Source organism: Mustela nigripes, chromosome 6 (assembly GCF_022355385.1).
Source record: "Mustela nigripes isolate SB6536 chromosome 6, MUSNIG.SB6536, whole genome shotgun sequence".
Classification (NCBI taxonomy): Eukaryota; Metazoa; Chordata; class Mammalia; order Carnivora; family Mustelidae; genus Mustela; species Mustela nigripes.
Genome location: NC_081562.1, coordinates 112,788,935 through 112,799,993, shown reverse-complemented (window position 1 = coordinate 112,799,993; position 11,059 = coordinate 112,788,935).

Sequence of the window (11,059 nt, the reverse complement as noted above, 5' to 3'; positions counted from 1 at the left end):
TTTATTTATTTGACAAACAGAGATCACAAGTAGGCAGAGAGGCAGGCAGAGAAAGTGGGAAGCAGGCTCCCCACTGAGCAGAGAGCCTGATGTAGGGCTTGATCCCAGGACCCTGAGATCATGACCTGAGCCGAAAGCAGAGGCTTAACCCACTGAGCCGCCCAGGTGCCAACAGGACGTAAATTGTAATAATCTTTCTTCACATAGACATCTGACTCAATACAATTTATTAAATGAGTTCCTCTTTCCCATAGATACTACTTCTATTGAGCACCAGGTTCCCTCACGTAAGTGAATCTGTTTCTGGAGAGTTCTCTTATATTCCATGTTATCATGCTATTTTATTTACTGATTTAATGGCCAACTCACAGAAAGTTACCTGGCAGACAATCTAACTCCTTAAGACCTCTCAGTTCATGATTTGTGGGAGTCCTGAATACACTGTTTTCCAAATAGCTGTCTTATCAGATTAAAAAAAATAAAGTTATGATCTTATAAAATGACATTTACTTTTAAAATGTAACAGGTTAAAAATTGCCTACCTTAAATTAGGTAATCAGTAACTATTCACTAAATAGAACTTTTAATTAATATCATAGATAAGTCTTAAAATGGATTTGAATGATCGTTGTAAACTTGTAATGGAGTGGGTGTAGAGGGAACATACGTCAGCATGATGAAGGCCATATGTGACAAGCCTACAGCCAACATCACACCCAACAGTGAAAAGCTGAAAGCTTTTTCTCTAAGATGAGAAACAACATAAGGATGTCTACTCTTGCCACTTTTATTCAGCATAGTATTGAAAGTTCTAGCCAGAACAATTAGGCAAGAAAAATAAAAGGTATCCAAATTGGAAAGAAGGAGAGAAAACTGTCACTATTTGCAGATGACATATCCTAAATATTCCACCAAAAAAACCCAAGCAAACAAACAAACAAAAAACCAGTCAGAATGGGGCGCCTGGGTGGCTCAGTGGGTTAAGCCGCTGCCTTCAGCTCAGGTCATGATCTCAGGGTCCTGGGATCGAGTCCCGCATCGGGCTCTCTGCTCAGCGGGGAGCCTGCTTCCCTCTCTCTCTCTCTCTGCCTGCCTCTCCAACTACTTGTGATTTCTCTCTGTCAAATAAATAAATAAATAAATAAATAAATAAATAAAAACCAGTCAGAATAAATCCAGTGGAGTTACAAGATACAAAATCAATACACAAGGATCTATTGCATTTCTCTGCACTAATAACAAACTATCAGAAAAAAGAATGTAAGAAAACAATTCCATTTTCAACCCCATCAAAAAGAATAAAATGCCAACGAATAAATTGAAGAGGCATTTCACACTCATGGATTGAAGAATTAATATCAATAAATGCAAATGCAGTCTATAGCTTCAACGCAATTCCTATCAAAATTCCAATGGCATTGTTTCACAGAAATAGAACAAGTCTAAAATTTGTGTGAAACCAAAAAAGACCCTGAATAGCCAATGCAATCTCAAGAAACAGCTACAAAGCTGGAGATCTCACACTTCTTGATTTCAAACGCTATTACAAGGCCATGGTAATTAAAACACGATGGCATTAGCATGAAAACAGACATGTAGAAGGATTGCAGGGAAGCCAGCAGAGCAGGAGGACCCTAAGTTCACCTTGTTTCAGGGATACAACTAGACAACACTCACACTAGTGTTTATAACCCAGACAATGACCTGCAGGCCAGCAAAACTAACTCCACAACGAAATGTAGAGAAGAGGCCACATCAAAGAGGGTGGGAAGGGCTGGGACACAGTGGGCAGCTAAACAGATCTGAGGGGACTATCCGTGGGAGGGAGGGACCTGCAGGTGCGAGGAGGGGAGAGAAATACATGATCCTGGGGAAGATGAATCCCCATCACATCTGAGTTTAAAAAACAGATGGGCTGAATTTCATGAGTTCTTAACACCAAGAGGGCTTAAAAAACCTTGAATTAAAAAAACAAACAACAAAAAAAAAAACTTAAGGTGAGCCCAGAAGGGAAGAAGCAACTGAGTCCCTGCCCTTAAAGAGACAGCACGGGGGAACACCCACAGAGCTGCAGCCTTTGGAAAAATGCCTGGGGCCCACAGGAGGAAGAGCTACTTACTAATCTCAGAGCAGGTCCCAGAGAGGCACAGATCCTGGGAGGCTTCTTCAGGAACAAAGGAGCTGGCAGAACCCCCCCCACCTCCCACCATAAATACACAGCACCCGTGGGAACCAGTAGCACCTGACGCTCACCACCTAACTTGTTCACAGTGTCCCCAGTGCATGCTTTGGCAGATCCAACCCTCCCTCCTCCCCCGCCCCCAGCCAGGTTGGCCTCAGTCCTGCTGCTGTGGGGCCTCTCCCACAGGGGACCAGCTGCAAACAACACCTCCCCACCCCCCAACCAGGCTGCCTAGCCAGCCCATGCCTATTGATGACCTGTGGCTCCAAAACATTCTTGGCCAGAGCCCGTCCAGGGTGGTGCCACATGGCAAGTGGCCCCCACATGGGCCAGTGCCACTGCACAGTGGTTCCTGCCCTAGGGAGAGGGAAAGATAACCACACACAACAGTCAGACTGGGGCCGGCAATGGAATCATGGCAGACCACTGGTCTGACAGCAGGCCCTGCACTCCAGCAGAAGCTTCCCTGGGGAAACACACCCTGCAGTTTAATGCCTTGGCAGCTCTGGCAAATGCCTGGTTAGACTCAGCTCAAGCCCAAGGGAGCCTCAGACTGGCTCTGTAACACCACAGGGACCAAACCCTGCTCACGACAGGCAAAGAGAGCCACTGCCGATAGCAGCAGGGTGCACACAACACACACAGGAGTGGTGTGTGAAGCGCCAGGCTCTGGGGATGGGGGACACTGCACTGCAGGGCACTATAGGACCTCTTTCTCCTAAGGCCGTTACTTACAAAAATTCAGAGGTAACTGAATTTCCTCACACACAGAAGCAGACAGAGAGGTAGAGAGACAGAGGAATATGCCCCAAATGAAAGAAGAAGGCAAAAATTTAAGCAAGAGATTTAAGTGAAATGGAGACGAGTAAGATGCCTGATAGAGAATTTGAAGGAATGGTCAGAAAGATAGTCACTGGACTTGAGAAAAGAGCGGAGGTCATCAAATAAGACCTTTGGCAAAGAGATGGTACATCTTAGAGATGAAGAACACAACAGGTGAAATTAAAATACACTAGAGAGAATAAATAGCCTCGAGGAAACAGAAGAGTGAATCAGTGACCTCATGGACAGAGTAATGGAGAGTAATGAAGCTGAGCAGGTGAGATAAAAAAAAAAAATAGGCAAAATGACAACAGATTTAGGGAGCTCAGTGACGCCATCAAACATGATTCACATAATAAGGATCCCAGAAGGAAAAGAGAGGGAAAAGGGGGCAGAAAATGTATTTGATGAGACAATAGCTGAAAACTTTCCTAATCTGGGGAGTGAAACAGAAATCCAGATGACAGTACATACAAGGGAAGCCCCGTAATCTCTCAGTGGACTCTTTCAGCAGAAACTTTGCAGGCCAGACGTGAGTGGCATGATATAGTCAAAGCACTGAAAAGGAAAATCTGCAGCCAAGAATGATGTATCTAAAGGCTATCATTCAGAATAAAGGAAGAGAGAAAGATTTTCCCAAAGAAAAGTTTGAAGGAATTCATCACCACTAAACCTGCTCTGCAAGAAATGTTAAAGGGGACTCTTTGAGTGGAAAGGAAAGAGCATAAGTGGGAGTAAGGAAAGTAGGAAGGATAAAGGCAGGAAAAATAAGTGTATCTGTAAACATCAGTCAGAGACTCACAACATAAAAGGATGTCAAGTATGACACTCCATACTTAAAACATGGTTGGGGGGGGTGGCAGGGAGAGGAGAAAATAATGGATTCTCTTTTCTATCAGTTGTACCAAAACATCCACTTAACTTGTTTCATTTGTACTGCTCCATTAAATAAAGTAATTTGGGAAGAATGGGTTCAAACTCCAGTGACTATTGACTTAATACAGACTGCTATGCAGAAGATGCTAAATACATACTTAGTGGTATCCACAAATCAAAAACCAGAAAAAAAATATATGAAATAAAGAGAAAAGAATCCAATTACATCACTAAAGAAAGCCAATCTATCATGAAAAAAGAGAGTAAGGGAAGAAAGGAACAGAGAAGAATTACAGAAACAACCATAAAACAAGTAACAAAATGGATGGGGCACCTGGGTGGCTCAGTCCTGTCTCCAGCTCAAGTCATGGTCCCAAGGTCCTAGGATGGAGGTCTGCATCCGGCTCCCTGCTCAGCAGAGAGCCTGCTTCTCCCACTCCCCCTGCCCACTTCCCCTACTGTGTTCCCTCACCTGCTGTGTCTCTGTCAAATAAATTAATAAAATCTTTTAAAAAAATAACAAGATGGCAATAAATACATACCTGTCAATAATTATTTTGAATGTAAATGGATTAAATGCTCCAATCAAAAGACATGAGGCAATGGAATAGATAAAAAGCAAGACCCATTTTTATGCTGCCTACGAGAGACTCATTTCAGACCTAAAGACACGTGCAGATTGAAAGGGAAGGGATGCAGAAGTGTTTATCATGTAAATGGATGTGAAACGAAATACGAGGTAACAATACTTATATCAGACAAAATAGACTTTAAAACAGAGAAAGACAATTGTCATATGATCTCACTGATGTGTGGAATTTAAGAAACCAAACAGAGGATCATAGGAGAAGAGAGGAAAAAAAAACCACCAAAATGAAACCAGAGAAGGTGACAAACCATAAGAGACTCTCAAACATAAGAAACAAACTGAAGGTTGCTGGAGGGGCGGTGGGTGGGGGATGGGGTAATTGCGTGACAGGCACTGAGGAGGACACTTGCTCTAATGAGCACTGGGTGTTATCTAAGACCCAATACAGATGTTGAATCACAAGACCTGTCCCTCTGAAACCAATAATACATTATATGTTAATTAATTGAATTTAAATTTTAAAAACTTTATAAAAAAGAAATAAAATAAAACAAAGACTATTGCAAGAAACAAAAAGGGACACTTTATAATCATAAAGGAAAAACCCAAGAAGAAGATATAAAAATTATAAATAAAAAATAAACAATTATAAATAAAAAATAAAATTATAAATATTATAAATATTTATGCACCCAACATGAGAGCACCCAAATACATAAAGCAGCTAATAACAAACATAAAGGAACTAATCAATAGTAATACAATAATAGTAGGAGACTGCTAACCCCTCTTTACATCAATGAACAGATCACTCAAACAGAAAATCAACCAGGAAGCAGTGGCTCTGGAGGACACATGGCATCAGATGGATCTAACAGATATATTCAGAACATGCCATCCCCAAACAGCAGAATATACATTCTTTGCAAGTGCACGTGAACATTCTCCAGAGTAGATCACGTGTTAGGCCACCGAACAAGCCTCAACAAATTAAAAAAGTCCAAAGTCATATGATGCATCTTTTCTGACCACAATGCTATGAAACTAGAAATCAAATAGAAGGAAAAAATCTGGAAAGAGCACAAATACATGGATATTAAACACCATGCTACTAAACAATACTAAACAAGTGAGCAAACAAAAATCAAAGAGGAAATTTCAAAATACCTGGAAACAAATGAAAATGAAAACACAACAGTCCAAAACTTTTGGGATGCAGCAAAAGTGTTTCTAAGAGGGAAGTTTATAGCAATACAGGCCTACACAAACAACTTAACCTTACACCTAAAAGAACTAGAAAAAGAACAAAATGCAAAACTGACAGGAAGAAGAAAATACTAAGGATTAGAGCAGACATAAATGAAGTGGAAACTAAAAAGGCAGAACAGATCAATGAAACCATAAGCTGGTTCTTTGAAAAGATCAAAACAAAATTGATAAAATTTTCACCAGACTGATAAAAAAAAAAAAAGGAAAGAAGACTCAACTACTCAAATATACAGTATCAAAGATGGAAGAGGAGAAATAACAATAAACACCACAGAAATATAAAGGATTATAAGAGTATCATGAAAAACTACATGCCAACAAGTTGCACAACCTCGATGAAATGGATAAATTCCTAGAAACATAACCTACCAAAGCTGAAACAGGAATACAGTTTGAACGGACCGATGATCAGCAATGACGTGGAATCAGTAATGAAAAAACTCCCAACAAACAAAAGTCCAGGAGGAGACAGCTTCACAGTTAAGTTCTACCAAACATTTAAAGAAGAGTTAACACATATTCTTCTTAAACTATTCTGAAAAATTGAAGAGGTAGGAAAACTTCCGAATTTATTCTGAGATTCTGAGGCCAGGATTATCCTGATACCAAAACCAGATAAAAACACCAACCACAAAAGAGAAGTACAGGCCATTATCCCTGATGAATATAGATGCAAAAATCCTGAACAAAATACTAGCAAAATGAATCCAACAATTAAAAAAAAAAAATTCACTACAATTGGGTGACATTTATTCCCAGATGCAAGGTGGCTCAATATTCACAAGTTGATCAACATACTACATCACACCAATGAGAAGGATAAGAACCACATGAATATTTCAATAGATGCAAAAAACACACAACACCCATTCATGATAAAAACCCTCAATGAGGGGTGCCTGGATGGCTCAGTGGGTTAAACCTCTACCTTCAGCTCAGGTCATGATCTCAGGGTCCTGGGATCAAGTCCGGCATTGGGCTTTCTGCTCAGCGGGGAGCCTGCTTCCCCCTCTCTCTCTGCCTGCCACTCTGCCTACTTGTGATCTCTGTCAAGTAAATAAATAAAATCTTTAAACAAAACAAAAACCCTCAACAAAGTAGGCTTAGAGGGCACATACTTCAACATTAAGGCCGTGTATGAAAACCCACAGCTAACATCATACTCAATGGAGAAAAACTGAGAGCTTTTCCTCTATCAGGTGGAGAATGGCCACTCTTAACACTTTTATTCCCCATAGTATTGGAGGTTCTAGTCACAGCAATCAGACAAAAAAAAAGGGAAAAAAAGTATAATAATTGGTAAGGAAGGAGTAAATTTTGCACTATCTGCAGATGGCAGGATACTATGCATAGGAATTTTTTAATAGATTATTTATTTATTTGACAGAGAGAGAAAGAGAGGGAACACAAGCAGAGGGAATGGGAGAGGGAGAAGCTGGCTTCCCCCTGAACAGGGAGCCCTATGCAGCGCTTGATCCCAGGACCCTGGGATCATGACCTGAGCTTAAGGCAGTCACTTAACTGACTGAGCCACCCAGGCACCACTATGTATAGGAAATTTTAAATACTCCACCAAAAAACTGCTAGAACTGGTCAGTGAATTTTTTATACAAAATCATGTACAGAAATTTGTTGTATTTCTATACACTAATAATGAAGCTGCAAGAAAAAAATTAAGAAAATAATCCAATTTATTACTGCACCCCAAATAATGAAATACCTAGAAATAAACTTGACCCAAGAGGTGAAAGACCTGTACTCTGAAAACTATAAAACACTGATGAAAGAAATTGAAGATGACACAAAGAAATGGAAACACATTCCATGTTCATGTGTTGGGAGAACAGATATTGTTAAAATGTCCATTCCACCCAAAGAAATCTACAGATTCAATGTAATCTTTATCAAAATACCAACAGCATTTCTCACAGAACTAGAACAAATAATCCAGAAATTTTTATGGAACCACAAAAGACCCTGAATAGCCAAAGCAATTTTGAAAAAGAAAAACAAAGGTGGAGGTATCACAATTCCAGATTTCAAGATATACTACAAAGCTGTTATAACTAAACAGTATGGGACTGACACAAAAATAGACACATGGATCAATAGAATAGAATAGAAAGCCCAGAAATGAGGTAAGACTGTGCAATAGGAAAAAGAGAGTCTTTTCAAAAAAATGGTGTTGGGAAAACTGGAGAGTGACATGCAGAAGAATGAATATAGACCACTTTCTTACACCATATACAAACTCAACGTGGATTAAGTACCTAAATGTGAGACCTGAAACCATAAAAATCCTAGGAGAAATCACAGGCAGTAATTTCTCTTACATTGGCCATAACAACATTTTTCTAGATATGTCTCCTTTGGCAAGGGAAACAAAAGCAAAAGTAACTATTGGGGCTATGTAAAAAAAAAAAAGCTTCTGCACAGGGAGATTGCTAGGAAGATTGTGGAATAGGAGTACCCTAGCTCATCTTGTCCCATTGATACAACAAGATATCACTCACATCAGCTTACATAACGCAGAAGCAATCAAAGACTGGCAGAATGAACTCTACACCCAAAGGTAGAGAAGAGGCCACACAGAAGAAAGTAGGAAATGTGGAGACAGGACTGGAGACCTAAAGGGACTGTGGCTATCTGCAGGTGGGAGGGAGAAGGGAGAGTGGTGAAGGGCAGGAAACATATGATCCTACTGGGGACCCTGAACAGGGAAGACAAACCCCTATAACATTTGGCTTTAAGAGCAAGAGGAGCTGAATTTCACAAGTTCTTACAACCAACAGGATTTAAAGCCTGGAATTCTTAAAATCAGTGTGCTCAGCTCTGGCAGAGCTCTGAAGGTATTAGGAACCAGAGTCCTCACCCTTAAAGAGGGGGCAGGACAAGCAGCCTGAGCAGATACAGTGTAGAACCAGAAGTTGGGAAAATGCCAGGGGCAGATGGGAGGGAGAGTGGTTTACTCATCAGAGAGGTGTCCCAGAGAGCTAGGGATCTCCGAAAGACCTCTCCATGAAGAAGGGAGCTGGCAAATGCCATTTCCCTCCCCTGCCCCCCGCCCCCCGCATAAACACAAGGCCACCTGTGGGAACTAATGCCAAGCTACACTTGCTTACATGATGCTCTCCCCCACTTTGGTGGATTCACCCTTTCCAGTCACATATGCCTCCGTCCAGCACAGTGGGCCCCTCCCCACAAAGATTAAGGCAAACCTCAGCAGCACTGTGTCTCCCCACTGGCACCTTTTGCAGGCCCTCAGAGGCTGGTGATTCAGAAGCCTGAAACACACCTTGTTAAAAATTTGGGATCCACCCACATGCCCTTTGCAGAGCTGCTTAGGCTGACTGGTACAGCAGCTGCGGCTCCAGGTGTCAATTAGCAAGCAGATCAGACTGTACCTTGTTAAAACACACCCCCCCCCCCCATTCCTCAGGGACCAAACACTGCTCACAAGAGGCAGAGAGAGCCACTTGAGATAACTGAACTGAAAAGAGGCAAGAACACAACAGGGCACATGCAACACACACAGGAGTCACTTGATGAAGTGCCAGGTCCTGGGGAACAAGGGACACAGCACAGCAGGGAATTTCAGGACCTCTTCTTCATAAGGCCATTACCTTCAAGAGCAGGAGACATACTGACTTTTCTAACAGAAACAGACATAAAGAGACAAAACGAGGAGACAGAAAAATGTATCCCAAATGGCAGCAAGAGACCTAAGTGAAATGAATGTAAGTGATATGCCTGATAGAGAATTTAAAATGTTAATCATAATGAGTTGAGAAAAGATTGGAGGACATCAGTGAGACCCTTAACAAAGAGATAATAAAGAACCAATCAGAGATGAAGAACTCAATAAATGGAATTAAAAATACACTTGATGGAATAAGCAGCAGACTGAATGAAACAGAGGAATGAATTAGTGACCTAGAAGACAGAGAGTAACAGAAAGTAACCAAGCTGAACATATGAGAGGGAAAAAAATTATGCGATTTGAGAATAGTATTAGGGAACTCAGTGACTCCGTTGAGCGTAATAACATTTGTATTATAGGATCCCAGAAGAAGAGAGAAAAGCTGGTAGAAAATTTATTTGAAGAAATAATAGCTGAAAACTTCCCTAATCTGGGGGAAGAACAGAAATCCAGATGTAGGTGGCAGAGATTGTCCCCCACCCCCACCCAACCATCAACCCAAGGAAGTCCACATCAGGACACAGTGATTAAAATGGCAGATAAAAAGTAGTTATAAAGTTAAAAGCAGTTATATAGTAAAAAGTAGTTATAAAGAAAATCTTAAAAGCTGCAAGAGAAAAGATGACAGTTACATACAAGGGAATCAGTAGATTTTTCAGTAGATTTTTCAGCAGAAATTTTGCAGGCGAGAAGAGGTGGCAAGATATACCCAAAGTACTGAACAAGAAAAATCTACAGCCAAGAATACTTGATCCAGCAAAGTTACCATTCAGAATAGAAGGAAGAGAGGTTTTTTTTTTTCAGAAAAACAAAAGATAAAAGAGTTCATGACCACTAAACCAGCCCTCCAAGAAATACTAAAGCAGACTCCAGGTGGAAAGGAAAGGCCATAAATGAGAGTATGAAAAATAAGTGTATCTGTGAAAATCAGTCAAGGGAATAGCAAAATAAAAAGATGCAAAATATGACACTAAATACCCAAAACATGGGGGAGAGGGAGAGGAGAAAAGAATGGGTTCAAATTTAAGTGACCATCAACTTAATGAAGACTGCTATACAGAGAATATTTTACACAAACCTAATGGTAACTACACATTAAAAAACCAGTCATAGATAAACAAAGAATAAAAAGAATTAAAGTATATCATTAAAAAAACCTAGGGGGATAAAAAACAGCAAGCCATAAAAGACAGCAAGAGAGGGATCAGGGAAAAACTACAGAAACAACTACAAAACAAGTAACAAAATAACAATAAATACATACTCATCAATAATTACTTTGAGGGGCACCTGGGTGGCTCGGTGGGTTAAGCCTCTGCCTTTGGCTTCAGTCATGATCTTGGGGTCCTGGGGTCGAGGCCCACATTGGGCTACCTGTTCAGTGGGGAGCCTGCTTCCCCCTCTCTCTCTGCCTGGCTCTCTGCCTACTTGCGACCTCTGTCTGTTAAATAAATAAATAAAATCTTAAAAAAAATAATTACTTTGAAAGTAAATGGACTAAATGCTTCAAAAGATATAGGGTGACAGAGCAGATTAAAAACAAACAAATAAACAAACAAACAATAAAACCAAGACCCAGGGCATCTAGGGGGCTCAGTCCATTGAGTGTCTGGCTCTTGGT